Source organism: Ailuropoda melanoleuca, chromosome X (assembly GCF_002007445.2).
Source record: "Ailuropoda melanoleuca isolate Jingjing chromosome X, ASM200744v2, whole genome shotgun sequence".
Classification (NCBI taxonomy): domain Eukaryota; kingdom Metazoa; phylum Chordata; class Mammalia; order Carnivora; family Ursidae; genus Ailuropoda; species Ailuropoda melanoleuca.
This window is the reverse complement of record NC_048238.1, coordinates 106315296-106343089: the sequence shown is the minus strand read 5'-3', so window position 1 is coordinate 106343089 and position 27794 is coordinate 106315296. Positions and strand designations below refer to the sequence as shown.

At 36.7% G+C, this 27794-nt stretch overlaps 1 long non-coding RNA gene across 1 annotated transcript in view; it reads left to right on the top strand.

The window, feature by feature from the left end:
• Positions 1–26804, top strand: part of LOC109489549 — a 65901-nt gene extending 39097 nt beyond the window's left edge. Inside the window, exon 3 of the long non-coding RNA XR_002142570.1 lies at positions 26669–26804. This is a non-coding gene — a long non-coding RNA (uncharacterized LOC109489549). The remainder of the gene's footprint in view (positions 1–26668) is intronic.
• Positions 26805–27794: the final 990 nt, after the last annotated feature.

Genomic DNA, 27794 nt, shown 5'->3' with positions numbered 1-27794 from the left:
TTTTTAATTTCTGTCAGATTCGCTCTCATTTCTGCCCTTAGGGATTCTATATTCTCAGCAACGCTTTCTCTGATGCTTTTTTCAAGTTTACTCATCATCTTGACCATTGTTGCTCTGAATTCCATTTCTGATAATTGGGATACATCCATATGTATTAATTCTGTGGCCGAGGCCAATTCTGTGGCAGAGGCCACAGACTCATTATCTTTTCTTTGCTGGGGGGGACTTCTCCTTCTCGTCATTCTGATGAAGAGAGATTGCAGGGTTGTCCAGAGCCCAAGTGTTGACTGGGACCCAGGCCGAGCGCCCTTGTTTTGTAGAGATCTTAGGGATGTGGGCTTCTTCCCTTGTAAGAACGCAGCACGCAGTATCTTGGGATGCTCTGGTCGAGTATGTCCAGTTTCATCTCATGTTTCGAAGGCAGTTAGTAGTTGACCATTTTTACAGGTGAAATGCCGAAAACACCAGGAGCATTAAAGTCCGTTTTGAACCCAACTCCCTGGCAAACACAGTTTTACCGGGAAAATTAAAGTCTTCTGAAGTAAGAATAGGAATATGTAATCTCGAGAACTCACGTCGTGTGAAATTCTGGTCACTGCATTCAATGTGTGGGGTTTTCTTGCCCACACACCAAGCCAATTCTCGCACACCAGCCGGGTTTCCTACAGTTCAACTCACTCTACCTGGAGGGAGAGTCAGATTCCATGGAAAGGCTCTGTCCTACAAGACTACCCTCCCCCCCACACACACAGATACACACAAACACACACTCAGACTTGAGGTCCCAATCGAAACTTCACACTGTTCCTGCGCTTCTGAGCGAAGGTCCCCACACCCACTTCCTTGGGTTCCGTTCTGTGAGCAGCTCACAGAATTCAGAGAAACAAGTTACTTACTACATCACCGGCCTATTACGAAAGGATATAACTCAGGAACAGCCAGCTGGAAAAGACGGGTAGGATCAGGTGCAGGGGAAAGGACACGGGGCTTTTGTGGTTTCTCCTGGTGCTACTGTCTTCCCAGATCTCCGCGTGTTCACCACCCCAGACACCCTCCAAACCCAGCTCTACCTATTTTTTTAATTTTTTTTATTATATTATGTTAGTCACCATACAGTATCCCTGGTTTCTGATGTAAAGTTCGATGATTCATTAGTTGCATATAACACCCAGTGCACCATGCAATACGTGCCCTAGTTATAACAACTCTGGATAATGATTCCCCTTCCCTGGAATTGTTTCGTTGGTGGTATTGTTTTCTGCTTTTTTATTTGTTTATTGACTTGGCAGTACTGTATTAGTGAAGTTTTGTCTGCATCATGAAGCAGTTTGTGTTTTTCCTTTTAGGGCACAGCTTTTGGCACGCACACAGTCATTCTGAGAAGACAGTGGTTTTAGTGGAGTTCTCTTTGACTTTTTTTTTCCTCATCTGTTAAGCTACCTCCCTCCATTGTATCACACCCAGCCTTTAGACTTCTAATTGTAGATAGATTGTTATGTAGTTTTCAAAATGCTATAGGCAAAATTGCTCCAGAGTTTGATCTAAATAATTCAGATTCTTTTGTACAGGTAGTTTTGAGGCAAGTCTTTGAGGTTTGCTTAGATACCACAAGGCTCTTCTTAACTACCTCCTCCCCTTGTTCTCTTTGGTAAAGAAGCTGGACTCTATTTTAGCTTATTGCTCCCAGAGTGCCACAGTCTCATTTTATTTACTGACCCCCAATATCTACATTGTTTTTGAGAGTGTGGTTAGGTTTGAACTTCCACATATTCTGTTACAGATAAAGTCATGTTCTTTACAGACAGCTGTAATGTTTTTTGTTATTCAGGCTAGCCACTCACAGCGACTAAAAGATTAGAATCACTATTCTGGAGCGGGCACCAAAGGAAGTGGCCTGCATCTCTCAGAGTGACATGTCTGCTTTACTTGTCCATGGCAGTAGATCTTGTTCTTCTCAGCTTGCCCTGCCTGATGAAGAGCTTTCACCCAGTGATTGAACTGAGGTGAAGTAAATTAGAAATTCAGTATTCTCAGATGCTGCACCTGCCATAGAGCCTCCGCTCTAATAGTTGGCTAAGTGATAGAACACTGCCCCTGAGCTCTCACCATATGCGCCTGGTATTTAGCCTCTGAAAACATTAAGCTGAGTTTGTAGAGTGGGTGAGAAGTGCTGGAGGATTGCAACGTCCATGAATACATTACAGCTCTTGATCGGGAGCTAGAGGGAGACACTAAGGCCTTTTGCAGGGCATAGTCACATTAAATACTCAAACCCCAGCCTCTGGCACCCATTCACCATATTTGTGTACCTGTATTGTGGTGTCTAGACTCAGTTTTTCTGGGGAAGTGCAGGCACCATATAGCATGGAAATGCTGTAGGAAATGAAATAACATGTTCTTAACAATCTTGTTCCAGGGAAGGATCCAGAAAACCCAAGAGCTGAAGAAATATAAGGGCACCCAGCTCAGGGATATTTTACATCTTGTATATCACTCCAAGTAAAATGGGTTTTTTACATCCTGGGGTCTGAGGAGGAAAAGGCATTTCTATTCTTTCCACCTCAATACCTACTGTTTATTCTCTTATTATTTACTTCTAGAAGCCTGTCTGCTTTCTCTGCTAATTCTGTTTCTCAGGAGTTGAGGTAGGTAACTCAGATAGAGGGACTCATATCAGGTGAGTTAAGCATAGGTTGAAGACACGAAGTATACTTACTGCTTAATTGATGGATCTGGGGAATACAAACTGCTTGTTTACGCTTTATGTATAACAATGGGGAAAGGAACAGGATAAGGCACGCAAGGATATTTCTTCCATGAGCAACAGAACTTAACAGTAAGATTTAATATTAATCAGTTCTAAAAACCACCATATGAAAGCTCCAACACATGAATGATAGCACCCATGCGGAAGTATGAGGGAAGACAGTGGAGTGGGTGCTGTAGAGGTCCTTTGTATGAATTCCACTGATCACTCACATCTTGAAAGCACTAGAGGGTTGTTTCAGAAATGCATGAATGGGTGTTTAGGGATAGCATGATCCCCATCCCTAAACACACTGTGTGGTACCCTATTGCAGAAAGTGGCTATCACATACAATTTAAAATGACTGACAACTCTGCGAGTGGAGTAACACCTAACACATGCGCCATATGTGATGGCACTGCGGGTGCCTTGCAAGTGTTTAGAGGCATGTTTTCCCTAGAGAGCAAATATGCCATTCTTACACACCCTTTATCCCTGTGCTAGACTCTCTTAGGTGCCTTTTCAGAGGCAATGCCTGACAACATAAGGTCCCAGAAAAATATCCCACCGAGTTCTTCTGAGACTCACACCCATTTTTCCAAAATTGCCTAACTGAAATAAGAACAAGGCTTTCTGTGCTTATTCCCTATCCCAATGAACAAATCTGGTAAATCATTCTCATCTATTAGCTCTTCTCCCCATTTATGTAAGTCAACATTTTATTAGGGTTTGTGCATCATACTGAGAAACTTGTGTTCTTTGATATATTCTTGCTGTCACTTTTTTTTGTAATTATGTATTCTTAGTTTTTCTCTTATGTTCCTTTTGTTGTCCTTTCCTAATGTAGTGAGGAAAGAGAAGAGGGGAAAGGGAGATAGAAGGAGACAGAGAATGAATAGATCAATAGTCTAGTTCTTTTTTTTATTACTGAGCAGGGTACCAGCCACAGGTGATAGAAATCTGAGTTTTTTCTAGCTGTTAGCAATTATGTATAAAGCTACTCTATATATTTGCATGCAGATGTGAATGTGAACACAAGATGCGTTTTTACTTGTGTAAATATCTAGGAATGTCAACTGCAGTTTCTGATTCTGCAAGTAAGGAGCTCAGAATTTGCCACTACATCCTTACAACAAGTAAAAGAGCTGAACAGACTGAAACATCAACAACTGTTCTTGAATTTGTAAGAGACAAACAAGCAAATATAAGGAGTCTCAGCTTACTGAATCAGAGACTCAGAAGTGGAAACCACTGTGGGAGCCAGCGCCAAGGGAGGAAAACCTGAACTTGATGAATTTCTGAAGGCTTGGTGTAGGCAACTCTGAGAGTTAAAAACTTCAGGGGGACCCAGGCATGAGGGGGCCCACAATTTTGTAAGATTTACCTTCAGGAGACTGACAAGATTCCCACGGTAAATATCAGAAAAATATCCCCCTTGGCCTTCTGGCAGGGGGTGGAAAAAGAAACCACTTTATTTATTTATTTTATAATATTTTTATTATGTTATTCACCATACAGTATATCCCTGGTTTTTGATGTAAAGTTCAATGATTCATTAAAATCAGCCAGAGCACTCTACTCTTCTTAATAAGGCCTGCCCTCAAAAGAAACCAGTTAACCAGAGCTGAATCTGCTAGGGTATCATCAGAGCATAACTGATCTGGGGAAGGGAAAGCCCAACTCCAGCCCACTCTAGCCACCTTCTCCTACCTAACACAGGAGGAAGAAATTGAGGAAAAAACTTATGAAGCTCACAGTCCAGAGGCATACACCTATGATAGGGCTATAGAACACTTCCTCTTCCCTCACAACCTCACCACTACTTTACTGAAGGCCATTTATAGCAGTTCCTTTTACCCTGTACATCATGTTCAGCTATCTGTGTATAAACAGAAGTTTCATTTTACTTGTGCAAACAGGTAGGACTGGAATTTGTGGGACTTACGGCAAGTAAAGATTAATTTAAAATAAATAAGAGAAAAAGCTCTTTTTGGCAGAACTGCTTTAAAATTTTGTGGCGCCGTAAAAAAATGTATCAAATTTCCAGTTACCCATATTCTCACCAGTACCTGGGGTATTGACAGCTTTTGTCTGGTGGTGTTTTTATATTAGCCATCCTAATATTTGTGTACTTTTGTTTTTTTAATATTTGTGTACATTTTTGTTGTGGTTTCAATTTGCCTCTTTATATTGGCTACAAATGTTGACCATCTCTTAATTTACTCATTTGCCATTTACATTCTAAATTTTATTACATTGTTTGATTTATTATGAATGACATTTAAGAGTTTTTATAGATTCTGAATATAACACCTTAGATGGAAACATGATTTGCACATATATCTCAGCCTGTGTTATGTTTTTTCATTCTCTTAATAGTGTGTTGTGCAGGGCAAACAATTTCAGTTTTGATAAAGTACTATTATCATTTTTTGTTTTATGAGTTCTTTTAATGCCACATCTATAGGTTTTAGTCTTAGAAATATGATTCTTGTTGGACTATCATATTGTTTCAGCACTTTGGATATATTCTCCCACTGCCTTCTGGCCTCCATGGTTTCTGATGAATAGTCAGCTCTTAATTCTTGTAAGGATCCCTTGTATGCAATGAGTTGTTTTACTTTTCCAGCTATCAAGATTCTCTCTTTTTCTCTGGCAGCAACAGGATGAATATAATGCCTGCTGGTATGGACTTCTTTGTGTTTATCCTATTTGGGGTTTGTTGCACTTATTGTATGCATACGTTTTTTTCAACAAATTTAGGACATTTTCATTTTCAAAAACACATTACATTTTTGTCCTTTTTCTCTCTCCTTTCCTGCTGGTTATCCCATAAAGCATATTTTGCACACTTACTTTCTGGTGTTCCACTTTTCTTAAGGCTCTGATAATTTTTACTCCTTCATTTTACTCTCTTTTTCTTATATGCCCTATCACTATCAATCTATGTTCAAGTTCATGGATTCTTTTCTTTTCTTGCTACTTACTATCTACTGTTAAGAACCTGTTATTGTATATTTACTATTTTTATGTAAGCTCTGTGCCCAGCATGGGGCTTGAACTCATGAACCTGAGATCAAGAGTTGCATGCTCTACCACCCAAACCAGCCAGGCATTCCTATTATACACTTAAAATCCAGATTTTCCTACTTTGAAAAAATATTTTCTACCTCTTTATTGCTCTACTTTATCTTTCAAAACTTATTTTTACTCAAGTATAATTAACATAGAGTGTCATATTAGTTTCAGGTGTACAATTTAATGATTTACCAATTCTATACATTTCTCAGTGCTCATCAAGATAAGAGTACTTTCAACCCCCTTTATTGATTTCCTCCCTCCCCCAACCCACCTCCCCTTTGGCAACCATCAGTTTGTTCTAAGAGGGTTTTTTGTTTGTTTGTCTGTCTCTCTTTTGTGCTTTGTTTGTTCATTTGCTTTGTTTCTTAAATTCCACATAGGGGTAAAACTATATGGTACTTGTCTTTCACTAACAGATTTATTTCACTTAGCTCTTAAATCTTGTAAGGATCCCTTGTATGCAATGAGTTGTTTTTCTTTTCCAGCTACCAACAAAACAAAAAGGCAAGTTACTGAAAGGGAGAAGATACTTGCCAATAAGGGGTTAATAGTAAGTAAAGAGGGCATGTATTGCATGGTGCACTGGGTGTTATAAGCAACTAATGAATCATGGAACTTTATATTGAAAACCAGGGATGTACTGTATGGTGACTAACATAATATAATAAAAAATATTATTATAAAAAAAAGTTAATTATGCTCTAAAAAAAAACAAATATATAAAGAACTTATACCACTCAATACCAAAAAAACCCAAATAATCCAATTACAAATGGGCAGAAGACCTGAATAGACATTTTTCCAAAGAAGATGTACAGATGGCTAACACATGAAAGGTGCTCAGCGTCACTCATCACAAGGGAAATGCAAATCAAATCACAATGAGATACTGCTCATACCTGTCAGAATGGCTAAAATCAAAACATAAGAAACAAATTTTGGCAAGGTTGTGGAGAAAAAGGAAACCTTGTGCACTGTTGGTGGGAATGTAAATTGTTACAGTCCCTAGGGAAACAGTATGGAGGTTCCTCAAAAATTAAGAATAGAATTATCATATGATCCGGTAATTCCACTACTGAGTATTTACCCAAAGAAAACAAAAATACTAATTTGAAAAGATATGTGTGTCCCTGTTTATTGCAGCATTATTTATGATAGCCAAGATATGGAAGCAACCCAAGGACTCATCTACAGATGAATGGGTAGAGAAGATGTGGTGTATGTATAATATATACTATGCAATATTTTTCAGCCATAATAAAGAATGAAATCTTGCCATTTATATACTTTTAGAGTAGACCTTGTCATCATAATTTCTTTTACTTCTCAAACATGGCTTTTATTTCTTTGAAAAAGTTTATAATAGTTGCTTTAAAACACATTATCTTTTCTTTGCCTATCTCATAATTTCCTATAAAACAGCACATCCTTTACTCAGGATATTGATACCCTCCTCCTGGGAACTGTATCATTATTGTTGTTGTCTGCTTTTTATTTGTTTATTGAATTGGCTGGGGTATGTTAGTGAAGTCTATTTCATCTGGTATGAGTTTTCTTATGTTGTTCCTCGGGGGACACAGCTTTCTGTAGCCACATAGTTACTCTGAGATGACACTAGTTATAGTAGGGTTCTCTTTGTTTTTTTTTCCTGATCTCTCTGTCAAGCTGTCTACCTCTGTGTGTATTATACCTAGCTTTTAGCTTTCCTAATCAAAGGCTGACTTTTTCAGAAGTCATAGGGAAGTTTTCAGAAATAGTTTTCAGAAATGTCATAGGGGAAAAAAAACACCTCTCTTGGAGTTAAATAAAAATAACCTGAATCACATTGAACAGGTAGTTTTTTGAATCAAGTCTTTCAGATTTGTTTTAATATTAGGAAGGCTCTTATTAGCTGTCTCTTTACCTGGTACTTTCTGGTAGACAAAGCTAGATCATGGTTTAGCTTGTTACTTTCATATAGGTACCAGCCTCATCTTATTTACTTAACCCCAAATCTGCATTGTTTTCTGGAGTGCCATTAGGCTTGACTTCCCTTATACTATGTTACAAATGACGTCATATGAAGTCATATTTTTAAAGAGGGTTTTAATGTTCTTTGTTATTCAGACCAACCTCTCACATGGGGCAAAAATCTCAGATTCACTGCTCTGGAGCCTAGGATATGGGTAGTGTCTTGCCTTGCTTCTCTCACAGTGACACTCCTGCCATATGTACAGAATGCTGATTGGTAGTGTAGATTCTGGTCGTTTCAACCTGTCTAACCTAGTATTGAAACTGCCTGACAGTCATTCTGAGGCAAGAATGATCAGGGATATAGTATTCTTACCCTGTCACAACCACAGTAGAGCTTCCACCCTATGATAGTGGGCTTAGTATAGAAATAGTGCCCCTGACATCTCACCACATGTACCTGGTATTTAGCCTCACCAACACAACGCTGGCAGTGGGCATATGAGAAATGCTGGTGACTTTCTTCTTCCATGAAGATATTATAATCCTTGACTGGGCCTTCAGCGGAGGTAACCCCATGAAATAGGCTGCACTCACCTCATTTTTCCAATCCCCAGCCTCTGGCATCCAGTTATATTTGTGTCCATGTATTTTGGAGTCCCAGACTAATCTGTCCAGGTAAACAAAAGTACCTAGTTGCAGGTCTCCAAAAGGAAAAATGAAAAAAATGCTCTAAAATAGCTTGCTTGAGGAAAAGGCTCAGAAATCTCACAAACTAAAAGCAATATAAGAACATCATAGGTGCTTAGAATATTTTCTGGCTTGCAGATCATTCCTGGTAAGTAAAATAGGCTTTTTTCACTCCTGTATTTGAGGAGGAAAGGGATTTCTACCCTTTCCATCACACCAACCATTATTATTTTCCCATTCTTTTCTTTTAGGACCTTGTGTATTTTCCCTGCTTATTCTGTGGTTCCAGAGTTGAAATATGTACTCAGGTATAAAGACTCAGATCTCTAGGTGACAAGCACAGGTTGGTAATATCAAGTATATTTTCTGATTAATTATTTAATCTGGAGAATGTAAACTCCTTGTTAGTGTTTTATATATATAACAATGATAAAAGAAACAAGATAAAGCATACAAAGATATTTCTTCCATGACCAGGACAACCTAACAGGAGGGCTTAATGATTCTTAGTTCTAGAAACTGCCTTGAAAAATTCTAAAATGTGAATGGACAATATTCAGGAAAGGATGGATGTGAAAAGACAGTGGAGCGGGTGCTATAGAAGTCCTTTATGCAAATGCCAGTGGCCACTCACAGCCTGAAAGCATTGAAGGGTTTTCAAAAGGAACATGAATGGGTGATTAGGCTGGACTGACATCATTAGGCATTCTTTGTGTGGTACTCTGCTCCGGAGAGTGTCAGTCACGTATAATTAGATGTGACTGACACCTCTATGAGTGAAGTAACACATGACACATGCAACATGTGATGCCACTGTGGGTGCATTGAGGGAGTTTAGTTGCTTATGGAGTGATGCTTTCCCTGGAGTACAGCATTTCCCCTAACACCCTCCCCTGTGTGGGACTAGTTCAGGAAACTCTCTAGATGAATTCTCAGGGGCAAGTCCTAGGAACTAAAGGCCCTAGAAAAAACCTTCCCATTGAGTTTCCTATGGTACTCCTATTCATTTTACCAAAGTTACTTGGTAACTGGGAATAAGACCTTCAGTGCTTTTACGGTGTTCTACTCTATCTGTATTTTTCCTTTCTGTCAGAAGGTATATCCAGTCCAAANGGGCAAGTCCTAGGAACTAAAGGCCCTAGAAAAAACCTTCCCATTGAGTTTCCTATGGGACTCCTATTCATTTTACCAAAGTTACTTGGTAACTGGGAATAAGACCCTTCAGTGCTTTTACGGTGTTCTACTCTATCTGTATTTTTCCTTTCTGTCAGAAGGTATATCCAGTCCAAAACTCCAAGTATGATAAAAATGTTCTCACCTGTCAGCTTCCCTTCCCATTTTCAAGTCTTCTTTTTTCCTGGTATTAAAAATTCAGTCCACTGATTACACTTAAAAAAATTCAGTGTAATTAAGATACAGTGTTATATTAATTTCAGGTGTACAATATACTCATTGACAAGTTCCATATATTATTTGGTGTTCATGAAGATAAGCATATTCTTAATCCCCTTCAACTCTTTCAGCCATCCCCTGACCCACCTCCCCTGTGGTAATCATCTGTTTGTTCTTTATCATTAAGAGTCTGTTTCTTGGTTTATCTCTCTCTTTTTTCCCTTTGTTCATTTGTTTTGTTTCTTAAATTCCACATATGAGTGAAATCATATGGGATTTGTCTTTCTCTGACTGGCTTATTTTGCTTAGCATTATACTCTCCAGATCCATCCATATGCTGTTGCAAATGGCAAGATTTCATTCTTTTTATGACTGAATAATATTCCATTATAACACATAACAAAGCTGTAGCATATATATGTGTATATATGTGTATATGTGTGTGTGTGTATATATATGTATATACACCATATCTTCTTTATCCATTCATCAGTCGATGGGCACTTGGGCTNGTGTATATATATGTATATGTGTGTGTGTATATATATGTATATACACCATATCTTCTTTATCCATTCATCAGTCGATGGGCACTTGGGCTGCTTCCATATCTTGACCATTGTAAATAATGCTGCTATAAACATAGGAGTGCATGTATCCCTTTGAATTAGTGTTTTTGTATGTTTGGATAAATACCCAGTAGTGCAATTTCTGTATCATAGGGTAGTTCTATGTTTAAATTTGAGGAATGTCCATACTGTCTTCCATAGTGGCTGTAGCAGTTTGCATTTTCAGCAACAACGCATAGGCGTTCCCTTTTCTCCACATCCTCTCCAATACCTGTCATTTCTTCTGTTTTTGATTTTAGCCATTCTGACAGGTGTGAGGTGACATCTCATTGTAGTTTTGATTTGAATTTTCCTGATGATGAGTGATGCTGAACATCTTTTCATGTGTCTGTTGNTTATATCCTGCAACCTTACTGAATTCATTTATCAGTTCTAGTAGGTTTTTGGTGGAGTCTTTCAGGTTTTCAGTATATTGTATTATGTCATGTGCAAATAGTGCAAGTTTTATTTCTACCTTACCAATTTGGATTCCTTATATTTTTTTTGTTGTCTTATTTTTGTGGCTAGGACTTCCAGTACTATATTGAATAAAAGTGGTGAGAGAAGATATCCTTGTCTTATTCCTGACCTTAGGCGAAAAGTTCTGTTTTTCCCCATTGAGTATGATGTTAGCTATGGGTTTTTCATAAATGGCCTTTATTATGTTGAAGTACGTTCCCTCTAAACTTACTTTGTTGAAGACTTTTATCATGAATGGATGCTTTACTTTGTTAAATGCTTTTTCTGAGTCTGTTGAGATGATTGTATGGTTCTTATCCTTTCTCTTATTGATGTGATGTATCACATTGATTTGTGAATATCGAACTACCCTTGTATCCCAGGAATAAATTCCAGTTGATGGTGGTGAATGGTTTTTTAAATGTATTGTTGCATTCAGTTTGCTAATATTTTGTTGAGGATTTTTGCATCTATGTTCAGCAGGGATATTGGCCTCTAGTTCTCTTTTTTGTGATGTCTTTATCTGGTTTTGATATCAGGGTAATGCTGGCCTCATAGAATGAATTTGGAAGTTTTCCTTTCTTTTGTTTTTTGGAATAATTAGAGAAGAATAGGTACCAACTCTTCCTTAAATATTTGGTAGAATTCATCTGTGAAGTTGTCTGGTTCTGGACTTGTGTTTGTTGGGGTTTTTTTGTTGTTGTTGTTTTATTTTTTTGTTTTACTGATTTTGTTTCATTGCTGATAATTGGTCTGTTCAAATTTTATATTTCTTCCTGTTTAGGTTTTTGTTTTTGTTTGTTTGCTTTTGCAGATCAGATTTTTTTTTTAAATTTTTTGTTATGTTATGTTAGTCACCATACAGTACATCCTTAGTTTTTGATGTAATGTTCCATGATTCATTGTTTGCATATAACACCCAGTGCTCCATGCAATACATGCCTTTGTTGTCTGATTTTTTTTCCTGTTTTTGGTCATTCGATTTATTTTTCATGCATGTTTTTGAGGAAAGCTGTAGTGTTTTGGATGTTTTATGTACGGGGTTTGGGTATGAAATGTGTTCTATATGTGGTTTCTTATTTTAATTTTGAATTACTGATTGGTTGATTGTTGTTGTATTGTTTGTTTTTCAAAGCAACTGGTATATGTAATAGATGCATGCCCCAAGCTCTCCCTGTCTTCCACAATGTCACAGAGACAGAATTTTACTCTTGGGACACTGATCCTTAGAAATATGAATTTTAAAATATAACATATATTAAAACACTCCTTTATGGTGTAGAGTTCAACAGGTTTCTAAAAATTCCCTTAGTTTTGTATCTACCACCAGGGTCTTGATGCAGAGGCGTGCCATCACCTCCAAAATCTCTTATGTTTCTTGTAGCCAACCTTCACGTAACCTAACCCCTGGAAACTACTGCTCTGTTTTACATCCTTATATTTTGTTATTTCCAGAATGTCATATAAATGCAATCATATAGTATGTAGCTCTTCGGTCTGGCTCCTGCATCTTAAAAAATACATTTGAGTTTTATCAATATTTTTGTGTGGAGATTTATATATTTGCATGTATGTATATATGTGTGTGTNCTGAGCAGGGTACCAGCCACAGGTGATAGAAATCTGAGTTTTTTCTAGCTGTTAGCAATTATGTATAAAGCTACTCTATATATTTGCATGCAGATGTGAATGTGAACACAAGATGCGTTTTTACTTGTGTAAATATCTAGGAATGTCAACTGCAGTTTCTGATTCTGCAAGTAAGGAGCTCAGAATTTGCCACTACATCCTTACAACAAGTAAAAGAGCTGAACAGACTGAAACATCAACAACTGTTCTTGAATTTGTAAGAGACAAACAAGCAAATATAAGGAGTCTCAGCTTACTGAATCAGAGACTCAGAAGTGGAAACCACTGTGGGAGCCAGCGCCAAGGGAGGAAAACCTGAACTTGATGAATTTCTGAAGGCTTGGTGTAGGCAACTCTGAGAGTTAAAAACTTCAGGGGGACCCAGGCATGAGGGGGCCCACAATTTTGTAAGATTTACCTTCAGGAGACTGACAAGATTCCCACGGTAAATATCAGAAAAATATCCCCCTTGGCCTTCTGGCAGGGGGTGGAAAAAGAAACCACTTTATTTATTTATTTTATAATATTTTTATTATGTTATTCACCATACAGTATATCCCTGGTTTTTGATGTAAAGTTCAATGATTCATTAAAATCAGCCAGAGCACTCTACTCTTCTTAACAAGGCCTGCCCTCAAAAGAAACCAGTTAACCAGAGCTGAATCTGCTAGGGTATCATCAGAGCATAACTGATCTGGGGAAGGGAAAGCCCAACTCCAGCCCACTCTAGCCACCTTCTCCTACCTAACACAGGAGGAAGAAATTGAGGAAAAAACTTATGAAGCTCACAGTCCAGAGGCATACACCTATGATAGGGCTATAGAACACTTCCTCTTCCCTCACAACCTCACCACTACTTTACTGAAGGCCATTTATAGCAGTTCCTTTTACCCTGTACATCATGTTCAGCTATCTGTGTATAAACAGAAGTTTCATTTTACTTGTGCAAACAGGTAGGACTGGAATTTGTGGGACTTACGGCAAGTAAAGATTAATTTAAAATAAATAAGAGAAAAAGCTCTTTTTGGCAGAACTGCTTTAAAATTTTGTGGCGCCGTAAAAAAATGTATCAAATTTCCAGTTACCCATATTCTCACCAGTACCTGGGGTATTGACAGCTTTTGTCTGGTGGTGTTTTTATATTAGCCATCCTAATATTTGTGTACTTTTGTTTTTTTAATATTTGTGTACATTTTTGTTGTGGTTTCAATTTGCCTCTTTATATTGGCTACAAATGTTGACCATCTCTTAATTTACTCATTTGCCATTTACATTCTAAATTTTATTACATTGTTTGATTTATTATGAATGACATTTAAGAGTTTTTATAGATTCTGAATATAACACCTTAGATGGAAACATGATTTGCACATATATCTCAGCCTGTGTTATGTTTTTTCATTCTCTTAATAGTGTGTTGTGCAGGGCAAACAATTTCAGTTTTGATAAAGTACTATTATCATTTTTTGTTTTATGAGTTCTTTTAATGCCACATCTATAGGTTTTAGTCTTAGAAATATGATTCTTGTTGGACTATCATATTGTTTCAGCACTTTGGATATATTCTCCCACTGCCTTCTGGCCTCCATGGTTTCTGATGAATAGTCAGCTCTTAATTCTTGTAAGGATCCCTTGTATGCAATGAGTTGTTTTTCTTTTCCAGCTATCAAGATTCTCTCTTTTTCTCTGGCAGCAACAGGATGAATATAATGCCTGCTGGTATGGACTTCTTTGTGTTTATCCTATTTGGGGTTTGTTGCACTTATTGTATGCATACGTTTTTTTCAACAAATTTAGGACATTTTCATTTTCAAAAACACATTACATTTTTGTCCTTTTTCTCTCTCCTTTCCTGCTGGTTATCCCATAAAGCATATTTTGCACACTTACTTTCTGGTGTTCCACTTTTCTTAAGGCTCTGATAATTTTTACTCCTTCATTTTACTCTCTTTTTCTTATATGCCCTATCACTATCAATCTATGTTCAAGTTCATGGATTCTTTTCTTTTCTTGCTACTTACTATCTACTGTTAAGAACCTGTTATTGTATATTTACTATTTTTATGTAAGCTCTGTGCCCAGCATGGGGCTTGAACTCATGAACCTGAGATCAAGAGTTGCATGCTCTACCACCCAAACCAGCCAGGCATTCCTATTATACACTTAAAATCCAGATTTTCCTACTTTGAAAAAATATTTTCTACCTCTTTATTGCTCTACTTTATCTTTCAAAACTTATTTTTACTCAAGTATAATTAACATAGAGTGTCATATTAGTTTCAGGTGTACAATTTAATGATTTACCAATTCTATACATTTCTCAGTGCTCATCAAGATAAGAGTACTTTCAACCCCCTTTATTGATTTCCTCCCTCCCCCAACCCACCTCCCCTTTGGCAACCATCAGTTTGTTCTAAGAGGGTTTTTTGTTTGTTTGTCTGTCTCTCTTTTGTGCTTTGTTTGTTCATTTGCTTTGTTTCTTAAATTCCACATAGGGGTAAAACTATATGGTACTTGTCTTTCACTAACAGATTTATTTCACTTAGCTCTTAAATCTTGTAAGGATCCCTTGTATGCAATGAGTTGTTTTTCTTTTCCAGCTACCAACAAAACAAAAAGGCAAGTTACTGAAAGGGAGAAGATACTTGCCAATAAGGGGTTAATAGTAAGTAAAGAGGGCATGTATTGCATGGTGCACTGGGTGTTATAAGCAACTAATGAATCATGGAACTTTATATTGAAAACCAGGGATGTACTGTATGGTGACTAACATAATATAATAAAAAATATTATTATAAAAAAAAGTTAATTATGCTCTAAAAAAAACCAAAATATATAAAGAACTTATACCACTCAATACCAAAAAAACCCAAATAATCCAATTACAAATGGGCAGAAGACCTGAATAGACATTTTTCCAAAGAAGATGTACAGATGGCTAACACATGAAAGGTGCTCAGCGTCACTCATCACAAGGGAAATGCAAATCAAATCACAATGAGATACTGCTCATACCTGTCAGAATGGCTAAAATCAAAACATAAGAAACAAATTTTGGCAAGGTTGTGGAGAAAAAGGAAACCTTGTGCACTGTTGGTGGGAATGTAAATTGTTACAGTCCCTAGGGAAACAGTATGGAGGTTCCTCAAAAATTAAGAATAGAATTATCATATGATCCGGTAATTCCACTACTGAGTATTTACCCAAAGAAAACAAAAATACTAATTTGAAAAGATATGTGTGTCCCTGTTTATTGCAGCATTATTTATGATAGCCAAGATATGGAAGCAACCCAAGGACTCATCTACAGATGAATGGGTAGAGAAGATGTGGTGTATGTATAATATATACTATGCAATATTTTTCAGCCATAATAAAGAATGAAATCTTGCCATTTATATACTTTAGAGTAGACCTTGTCATCATAATTTCTTTTACTTCTCAAACATGGCTTTTATTTCTTTGAAAAAGTTTATAATAGTTGCTTTAAAACACATTATCTTTTCTTTGCCTATCTCATAATTTCCTATAAAACAGCACATCCTTTACTCAGGATATTGATACCCTCCTCCTGGGAACTGTATCATTATTGTTGTTGTCTGCTTTTTATTTGTTTATTGAATTGGCTGGGGTATGTTAGTGAAGTCTATTTCATCTGGTATGAGTTTTCTTATGTTGTTCCTCGGGGGACACAGCTTTCTGTAGCCACATAGTTACTCTGAGATGACACTAGTTATAGTAGGGTTCTCTTTGTTTTTTTTTCCTGATCTCTCTGTCAAGCTGTCTACCTCTGTGTGTATTATACCTAGCTTTTAGCTTTCCTAATCAAAGGCTGACTTTTTCAGAAGTCATAGGGAAGTTTTCAGAAATAGTTTTCAGAAATGTCATAGGGGAAAAAAAACACCTCTCTTGGAGTTAAATAAAAATAACCTGAATCACATTGAACAGGTAGTTTTTTGAATCAAGTCTTTCAGATTTGTTTTAATATTAGGAAGGCTCTTATTAGCTGTCTCTTTACCTGGTACTTTCTGGTAGACAAAGCTAGATCATGGTTTAGCTTGTTACTTTCATATAGGTACCAGCCTCATCTTATTTACTTAACCCCAAATCTGCATTGTTTTCTGGAGTGCCATTAGGCTTGACTTCCCTTATACTATGTTACAAATGACGTCATATGAAGTCATATTTTTAAAGAGGGTTTTAATGTTCTTTGTTATTCAGACCAACCTCTCACATGGGGCAAAAATCTCAGATTCACTGCTCTGGAGCCTAGGATATGGGTAGTGTCTTGCCTTGCTTCTCTCACAGTGACACTCCTGCCATATGTACAGAATGCTGATTGGTAGTGTAGATTCTGGTCGTTTCAACCTGTCTAACCTAGTATTGAAACTGCCTGACAGTCATTCTGAGGCAAGAATGATCAGGGATATAGTATTCTTACCCTGTCACAACCACAGTGGAGCTTCCACCCTATGACAGTGGGCTTAGTATAGAAATAGTGCCCCTGACATCTCACCACATGTACCTGGTATTTAGCCTCACCAACACAACGCTGGCAGTGGGCATATGAGAAATGCTGGTGACTTTCTTCTTCCATGAAGATATTATAATCCTTGACTGGGCCTTCAGCGGAGGTAACCCCATGAAATAGGCTGCACTCACCTCATTTTTCCAATCCCCAGCCTCTGGCATCCAGTTATATTTGTGTCCATGTATTTTGGAGTCCCAGACTAATCTGTCCAGGTAAACAAAAGTACCTAGTTGCAGGTCTCCAAAAGGAAAAATGAAAAAAAATGCTCTAAAATAGCTTGCTTGAGGAAAAGGCTCAGAAATCTCACAAACTAAAAGCAATATAAGAACATCATAGGTGCTTAGAATATTTTCTGGCTTGCAGATCATTCCTGGTAAGTAAAATAGGCTTTTTTCACTCCTGTATTTGAGGAGGAAAGGGATTTCTACCCTTTCCATCACACCAACCATTATTATTTTCCCATTCTTTTCTTTTAGGACCTTGTGTATTTTCCCTGCTTATTCTGTGGTTCCAGAGTTGAAATATGTACTCAGGTATAAAGACTCAGATCTCTAGGTGACAAGCACAGGTTGGTAATATCAAGTATATTTTCTGATTAATTATTTAATTTGGAGAATGTAAACTCCTTGTTAGTGTTTTATATATATAACAATGATAAAAGAAACAAGATAAAGCATACAAAGATATTTCTTCCATGACCAGGACAACCTAACAGGAGGGCTTAATGATTCTTAGTTCTAGAAACTGCCTTGAAAAATTCTAAAATGTGAATGGACAATATTCAGGAAAGGATGGATGTGAAAAGACAGTGGAGCGGGTGCTATAGAAGTCCTTTATGCAAATGCCAGTGGCCACTCACAGCCTGAAAGCATTGAAGGGTTTTCAAAAGGAACATGAATGGGTGATTAGGCTGGACTGACATCATTAGGCATTCTTTGTGTGGTACTCTGCTCCGGAGAGTGTCAGTCACGTATAATTAGATGTGACTGACACCTCTATGAGTGAAGTAACACATGACACATGCAACATGTGATGCCACTGTGGGTGCATTGAGGGAGTTTAGTTGCTTATGGAGTGATGCTTTCCCTGGAGTACAGCATTTCCCCTAACACCCTCCCCTGTGTGGGACTAGTTCAGGAAACTCTCTAGATGAATTCTCAGGGGCAAGTCCTAGGAACTAAAGGCCCTAGAAAAAACCTTCCCATTGAGTTTCCTATGGGACTCCTATTCATTTTACCAAAGTTACTTGGTAACTGGGAATAAGACCTTCAGTGCTTTTACGGTGTTCTACTCTATCTGTATTTTTCCTTTCTGTCAGAAGGTATATCCAGTCCAAAACTCCAAGTATGATAAAAATGTTCTCACCTGTCAGCTTCCCTTCCCATTTTCAAGTCTTCTTTTTTCCTGGTATTAAAAATTCAGTCCACTGATTACACTTAAAAAAATTCAGTGTAATTAAGATACAGTGTTATATTAATTTCAGGTGTACAATATACTCATTGACAAGTTCCATATATTATTTGGTGTTCATGAAGATAAGCATATTCTTAATCCCCTTCAACTCTTTCAGCCATCCCCTGACCCACCTCCCCTGTGGTAATCATCTGTTTGTTCTTTATCATTAAGAGTCTGTTTCTTGGTTTATCTCTCTCTTTTTTCCCTTTGTTCATTTGTTTTGTTTCTTAAATTCCACATATGAGTGAAATCATATGGGATTTGTCTTTCTCTGACTGGCTTATTTTGCTTAGCATTATACTCTCCAGATCCATCCATATGCTGTTGCAAATGGCAAGATTTCATTCTTTTTATGACTGAATAATATTCCATTATAACACATAACAAAGCTGTAGCATATATATGTGTATATATGTGTATATATATGTATATGTGTGTGTGTATATATATGTATATACACCATATCTTCTTTATCCATTCATCAGTCGATGGGCACTTGGGCTNATGTATATGTGTGTGTGTGTATATATATGTATATACACCATATCTTCTTTATCCATTCATCAGTCGATGGGCACTTGGGCTGCTTCCATATCTTGACCATTGTAAATAATGCTGCTATAAACATAGGAGTGCATGTATCCCTTTGAATTAGTGTTTTTGTATGTTTGGATAAATACCCAGTAGTGCAATTTCTGTATCATAGGGTAGTTCTATGTTTAAATTTGAGGAATGTCCATACTGTCTTCCATAGTGGCTGTAGCAGTTTGCATTTTCAGCAACAACGCATAGGCGTTCCCTTTTCTCCACATCCTCTCCAATACCTGTCATTTCTTCTGTTTTTGATTTTAGCCATTCTGACAGGTGTGAGGTGACATCTCATTGTAGTTTTGATTTGAATTTTCCTGATGATGAGTGATGCTGAACATCTTTTCATGTGCCTGTTGCCCATCTGTATGTCTTCTTTGGAGAAATGTCTGTTCATGTCTTCTGCCCATTTTTTAATTGGATTATCTGGGTTTTTTGGTGTTGAATTTTATGAGTTCTTTATATTTTTGGGGTACTAATCCTTTATCTGCTATGCCATTTGCAAATATCTTCTCCCATTCAATAGGTTGTCTTTTAGTTTTGTTGGTCGTTTCCTTTGCTCTGCAGAAGCTTTTTATTTTGATGTAGCTCCAATAGTTTATGTTTGCTTTTGTTTCCCTTGCCTCAGAAGACATATCTAGAAAGATGTTGCTATGACCAATGTCAAAGAAATTACTGCCTGTGCTCTCTTCTAGGATTTTTATGGTTTCAGGTCTCACATTAAGGTATTTAATCAATTTTGTTTATTTTTGTGTACAGTATAGGAAAGCAGTCTAGTTTCATTTTTTGCATGTTGCTGTCCAGCTTTTCCAACCCCCTTTGCTGAAGCAACTGTAATTTTCCAATTGAGTACTCTTTCCTGCTTTGTCAAAGGTTAATTGACTATATAATTATGGCTTTATATCTGGGATTTCTATTCTGTGCCATTGATCTATGTGTCTATTTTTTGTGCCAGAACCATACTGTTTTGAGTACTACAGCTCTGTAGTATAAGTTGAAGTCTGGAATTGTGATACCTCCAGCTTTGTTTTTCTTTTTCAAGATTGCTTTGGCTATTCAGGGCCTTTCGTGGTTCCATACAAATTTTAGTATTATTTCTTCTAGTTCTGTGAAAAATGCTGTTGGTATTTTGATAGAGATTTCATTAAATCTGTAGATTGGTTTGGTTAGTATCAACATCTTAAGAATATCTGTTCTTCCAAGCCATGAGCATGGAATGTTTTTCCATTTCTTTGTGTCATCTTCAATTTCTTTCATCAGTGTTTTATAGTTTTCAGAGTACAGGTCTTTCACCTCTTTCGTTAATTCCTAGGAATCTTATATTTTTGGTGCAATTGTAAATGAGATTTTTTTTTTAAATATCTCTTTCTGCTGCTTCATTATTGGTGTATAGAAATGCAACAGATTTCTGTACATTGATTTTATATCCTGCANAGATTTTTTTTTTAAATATCTCTTTCTGCTGCTTCATTATTGGTGTATAGAAATGCAACGATTTCTGTACATTGATTTTATATCCTGCAACCTTACTGAATTCATTTATCAGTTCTAGTAGGTTTTTGGTGGAGTCTTTCAGGTTTTCAGTATATTGTATTATGTCATGTGCAAATAGTGCAAGTTTTATTTCTACCTTACCAATTTGGATTCCTTATATTTTTTTTGTTGTCTTATTTTTGTGGCTAGGACTTCCAGTACTATATTGAATAAAAGTGGTGAGAGAAGATATCCTTGTCTTATTCCTGACCTTAGGCGAAAAGTTCTGTTTTTCCCCATTGAGTATGATGTTAGCTATGGGTTTTTCATAAATGGCCTTTATTATGTTGAAGTACGTTCCCTCTAAACTTACTTTGTTGAAGACTTTTATCATGAATGGATGCTTTACTTTGTTAAATGCTTTTTCTGAGTCTGTTGAGATGATTGTATGGTTCTTATCCTTTCTCTTATTGATGTGATGTATCACATTGATTTGTGAATATCGAACTACCCTTGTATCCCAGGAATAAATTCCAGTTGATGGTGGTGAATGGTTTTTTAAATGTATTGTTGCATTCAGTTTGCTAATATTTTGTTGAGGATTTTTGCATCTATGTTCAGCAGGGATATTGGCCTCTAGTTCTCTTTTTTGTGATGTCTTTATCTGGTTTTGATATCAGGGTAATGCTGGCCTCATAGAATGAATTTGGAAGTTTTCCTTTCTTTTGTTTTTTGGAATAATTAGAGAAGAATAGGTACCAACTCTTCCTTAAATATTTGGTAGAATTCATATGTGAAGTTGTCTGGTTCTGGACTTGTGTTTGTTGGGTTTTTTTTGTTGTTGTTGTTTTATTTTTTTGTTTTACTGATTTTGTTTCATTGCTGATAATTGGTCTGTTCAAATTTTATATTTCTTCCTGTTTAGGTTTTTGTTTTTGTTTGTTTGCTTTTGCAGATCAGATTTTTTTTTTAAATTTTTTGTTATGTTATGTTAGTCACCATACAGTACATCCTTAGTTTTTGATGTAATGTTCCATGATTCATTGTTTGCATATAACACTCAGTGCTCCATGCAATACATGCCTTTGTTGTCTGATTTTTTTTCCTGTTTTTGGTCATTCGATTTATTTTTCATGCATGTTTTTGAGGAAAGCTGTAGTGTTTTGGATGTTTTATGTACGGGGTTTGGGTATGAAATGTGTTCTATATGTGGTTTCTTATTTTAATTTTGAATTACTGATTGGTTGATTGTTGTTGTATTGTTTGTTTTTCAAAGCAACTGGTATATGTAATAGATGCATGCCCCAAGCTCTCCCTGTCTTCCACAATGTCACAGAGACAGAATTTTACTCTTGGGACACTGATCCTTAGAAATATGAATTTTAAAATATAACATATATTAAAACACTCCTTTATGGTGTAGAGTTCAACAGGTTTCTAAAAATTCCCTTAGTTTTGTATCTACCACCAGGGTCTTGATGCAGAGGCGTGCCATCACCTCCAAAATCTCTTATGTTTCTTGTAGCCAACCTTCACGTAACCTAACCCCTGGAAACTACTGCTCTGTTTTACATCCTTATATTTTGTTATTTCCAGAATGTCATATAAATGCAATCATATAGTATGTAGCTCTTCGGTCTGGCTCCTGCATCTTAAAAAATACATTTGAGTTTTATCAATATTTTTGTGTGGAGATTTATATATTTGCATGTATGTATATATGTGTGTGTGTATATATACATAATGTATATATATTACATACATATTTTATATATATATTACATATGTACATATTACATATATTTTTCCCTAGCATTCTAGTCACAGATAAAGGAAATCTGGGTTGTTACCACTTGTTGATGCTTATGAATATATCTGCCTTGTACTGTAGTGTATAGATATATGTGTAAATATAAATTTCATTTCATTCATGTAAATAGCTAAGAGTGGGATTGCTGAGTCATATGGAAAGTATATGTTCAAATTTATGAGAAACCAAATAAAACTGTTTTCCAGAATGACTTTAACATTTTGGGTTTCCAGGAATAATGTACCAGGGATCAAGCTGCCCAAATCCTCATAAGCACTTAGTATTGACAGGCCTCTTTGTTCATTTTGTCTTATGANATGCTTATGAATATATCTGCCTTGTACTGTAGTGTATAGATATATGTGTAAATATAAATTTCATTTCATTCATGTAAATAGCTAAGAGTGGGATTGCTGAGTCATATGGAAAGTATATGTTCAAATTTATGAGAAACCAAATAAAACTGTTTTCCAGAATGACTTTAACATTTTGGGTTTCCAGGAATAATGTACCAGGGATCAAGCTGCCCAAATCCTCATAAGCACTTAGTATTGACAGGCCTCTTTGTTCATTTTGTCTTATGATTATTTTTTAGGCCACTCTATTGGGTATGGTTGACTACAAAAAGCTGTACATAGTTAATGTATACAACTTGATGAGTTTGGAGATATTTATATACCTATGAAACTATCATAATAATGCCATAAATACATATTATTTTTTATTCAGTCTATTATGTGCATAGTTTTATCTCATTGTGGCTTTACCTTTTTAATTTTTTTAAAGATTCTATTCATTTATTTGAGAGAGAGAGAGAGAGAGCATGAGCAGGCAGAGGGGCAAAGGGAGAGGGAGAGGAAGACTTCTGTTGAGCAGGAAGCCTGATGTGGGGTTTGATCCCAGAACCCTGGGATCATGGCCTGAGCTGATGGCAGAGGCTTAACTGACTGAGCCACCCAGGTGCTCCCTCATTGTGATTTTAATTTACATTACTTTATTTACTGAAGATGTTAAGTATCTTTTCATATACTTTTTTATTATTCACGTATCTATTTGGATGAGGTGTTTATTGAGACCTTTTCCCTTTATTAGTTCTTATTGATGAGTTTTCAGAGGATTTTATATATTCTGATTACAAGTCCTTTGACAGAAATGTGATTTGCAAATGTTTTCTCTTGGTCTGTGGTTTGTTATTTTCACTGTCATAACAGTGTATTTTGCAATGGAAAAGTATTCAGTTGTGAGCAAGTGTAATTTATCACTTTTTAATTTTATGGATTGTGCTTTTCATGCCATTTCTGAAAACTCTTTGCCTTACCCATAGTCACAAAGATCTCTTTTTTTTCTTCACAATTTTTATATTTTACTTTTCACATGCAGGCCTTTAATCCATTATTATTTATGTTCTATACAGTGTGCTGTATTTCTCAAGATTGATTTTTTTTTTTACATATGAATATCCAGTTGTTCCAGCACTATTTGTTGAAAGGCCAGTCTTTTTTCATTGAGTTGACCTTCCATCTTTATTGAAAATCAGTTGACTATATTTCTGTCAGTTTATTTTGGGACTGTTTTTTCTTTCCATGTGCCTGTTTATCCTTTTGTCAGCAAAAGACTATCCTGAACATTGATATAGGTCTTCAAATTGGGTAGTGTGAGTCTTTGAAATTATTTCTGTTTTTTGGAATTGTTTTGGCTATTCTAATTCCCTTCTATCATCAAATAAGTTTTAGAATAAGCATGTGGATATTTACAATATAATCCTATTGTGATTTTTGACTGGGATTGTATTGAATTGGTAGATGAATTAAGGGAGAATTAATACCTATAATAGAAGAACCCCAAAATCATAAAGAAGAGCAAGGAATAAACACACTACAACTCCCTATGTGGTAATCATTCACAATGGACGGAACAAGTTCATTTCTCATAGCACGGCAAATAGCAAGAGCATCAGCATGGTTGCTCCATTTCCTTTTGCCCCTGAATACTATTAGGTGCTACAGTAGACCAGGTGGAGGTTATTATCATTTGGCTGTTGCTGCAACCGAGGAACACAGGTACAGTGGGTTAGCATGTTTTGTAGCAAGCAACAGATAAGTGAGTCCCCTTCTCCCATGGGTATTTGCAGGCTAATCATGCTATAGTCATTTTGACCTACTTGGTTGCCTATGTGACCAGCTGCAGAAACTTCTCAGTTTCAGAAGACAGTAATTCTTACAGTTTGTCATACTCAGCTAGGGCATTCAGGGACACTTAGGGCATATGGTAGACTATTGCTCTGAATAATACTTACACAATATTTAATTATTATAATGCATGAACATGGTATATTTGTTTATATCTTTCATCAGTGTTTTGTTGCTTTCAGCATAGTGGTCGTGCACACATTTTATTACATTTATATTGCCATGGGATATATCATATCACATATCAGATAACTAAATCAAAGACAGCTGAAGGACTTGCCCAAGGAAGCATGTTAATCTGGGATAGAATGATTACAACAATAATCATGGTAAAAACAGACATTTACACATTGCTTCATGTCCTTCACTTCATGCTTACTATGTGCCAGGCATATTTCTAAGCTGTTAATGTACATGAATTCAGCTAATCTTTACAAGAACCCCTAAAGTAGGAGCTGGTGTAATTACCCTTATTCTACTAATGAGAAAAGAATGGAAAAGGAAGTTTAAATAATTGCCTTGAGATCACACATCTGTCAAGAGGCAAAACTATTATTTGAATGCAGTCAGTCACTCTCCAGTGTTCTGGCTTTAAGTCAACATATGGCCCTACCTCAAGTCCTTTGATTCTAAATCCAACACTAGGGGCGCCTGGGTGGCACAGCGGTTAAGCGTCTGCCTTCCGCTCAGAGCGCGATCCCAGCGTTGTGGGATCGAGCCCCACATCGGGCTCCTCTGCTGTGAGCCTGCTTCTTCCTCTCCCACTCCCCCTGCTTGTGTTCCCTCTCTCGCTGGCTGTCTCTATCTCTGTCGAATAAATAAATAAAATATTTTAAATAAATGAATAAATTAATAAATCCAACACTAGTATGTATTGAACATCTGAGGCAGGTACAGTCTTATGTCGACTTTGGATAATGGCCCTAACTACAAGGTGAAGGAGGTCTGAGAAAACTCACAAATACTCATACCTGAAGAGAAAATGATCTAGATTAGAATGGGGTGTATTTGTCTCCAGGATCTTCAAACCTTATATGAGGACAGTAGGATGTCTATGTTTTATCTACCAGCTTCTCCTTGGAATTAAGTCATTGGGTGTGATGGAATTAGAAGAGAAATTTGAAATTTTTGAACATTGCACATTGAACTTAAAGTAAAATCTTTTCCATCAGGGTTTTCAACAAAATAACAACACAAAAGTTTTTGAGAGACTTAAATTATGTTGGTTTACTAAACAGTACCTTTGACCAGATCCAGACCTGAAGTTGAGGTATGTTCCCATCTTTACTTAGTGAATTTTCATGTGGGTTAAAACTAGAATAACATTCTTGTTGTCACCTGACATTCAGGCATTGGCAGTCCAGGTCTCAACAAATAGAAAGCACTCACCTTTCCCTGGCTCGCTAGAGAGGGAGGCCTGCCTTCATCCCTGCCTCTTTTCCTTTTACAATGGGTAACGGTAGATATAAATTGGTATAAATTACTGAAAGCACCATAATCTCCTAATTTGTATATATGAGAGAGAGAGAGAGAGAGAGAGAGGGAGATTGGTTGAGAGAAAGACAAATCCACAGCTTTTGTTTTGTTTTCTTGGTAAGTGTTCAGTCCTCTTCCTGGTGAATTAAATGACTAAATTAAGCCCGCGTGTGCATGTAAAGAAGGGCTGAGTGGGAGTGGGGGTGGGGGTGGGTGGGAGATATTGATGTTAAATTCTCTGCCTGGAAGCTCTCTCAGACCTTCAGAGTCTATAGATGTTGAGCAAGTTTTTTGTCTCTGTTTCATCTGATAATATTCCTAACAGGAATAACGGAGAAGGGGCTCTGACCACAAATAGGAGTCAGCTTGGAGGCCAAAGATGACTTGGGGAAACGCAGTTTAACTTTAGAGTCCAGTTTTAACTTATTTTCTCTCCTCATAGTGAATAACACAAACAGGTATGTATTTTTTTTCAAATTTTTCAACTTCCTAATCCACAAGCTTTTTTGTAACCTGGTTTTCATGCCCGTAAACCAAGAATGTTTTTTGGTCTTGGAATCTATTTACCTACTTTCTTCTATGTTATCTTAGGATGTTTCTCCAGGCCAGAAAAATACATACACGTGGAGGCCTGTTGCTCAAAATGGAAAATTTGGAAAAGGTCCTCTCTACAACCAGACCTCTGATAAAAAGCTGAGAATTGCAGGGATGAGAGGAGCAACAGGGCATTTGTAGGCTTTAAGCTATTTTCTTTCTTGGAAATCAATCCAGGCAAGTTTTATATTTTGTTTCCTCTCTGGGGTAAGAGGAGAAAAGAGATTTCTACTTTCCACTTGTTGACAACTATCAATGCCCCTCTTCTTGTCTCCCTTGAGATTATTTATGCATGTATTCTATTTATTTTGTGGTTTTGTCATTAAGATTTGGAACTCCAAATAAGGGTGAATTAATTTTCAACTGCTATATAACAAATTATTCCAAATTAACAGCTTAAAATAATACATATTTATTATTCTATAGCTTCTGTGGGTCAGGAGTCTCTCCACAGTTTAACTGGGTCCTTGGCTCAAGGTCTAACAAGGCTGACATAAAGGTCTTGACCAGAGTTGTGATCTCAGCTGAAGCTCAAGGTTCTCTTTCAAAATTGGCAGAATGGGCAAAATTCACTTCCTTTCAGCTAAGAATTGAGGCTCTAACTTTTTAGAGACCCTCTGTTGTTCCTTGCCATTTGACTCTGTCTAACACACGGCAATTTGCTTTCTTAAGGGTGCTTTCTCTTGTCTCTAGCCCACCTTTTTTGAGTTGGGTATTACTGCCTTTTCAGAGGAAATGTTGATGAGCCAATGGCCCAGTTGTTTTCAACAGGGCTGGGAAAAACATTCAGACAACTCATTTGATTCTTTCATCTCATATTTTAATTATTTCATCAAAAAGGAGGTGGAAAGGGGGTAATTATATGCAAATTTTCACTCTGGTGATAATCCAAACATGTATTTTTAAGCTCAAGATATTAATAAAGTATTGGTAAGTTCTTGTCCCCACTTACGTGAACCATACCAGCCACCCAGAATATTCTAATGGTAATGAACATGTTCAGAGAAAGAGGTCGGTGATTGAGATACCATATCCTCTTTCAAAGAGCTTACCTAATTAGGTCAGATCTACTCAGGATAATCTACCTTTTGATTAAATCAAATTCAAAAGATTGGTGGCCTTA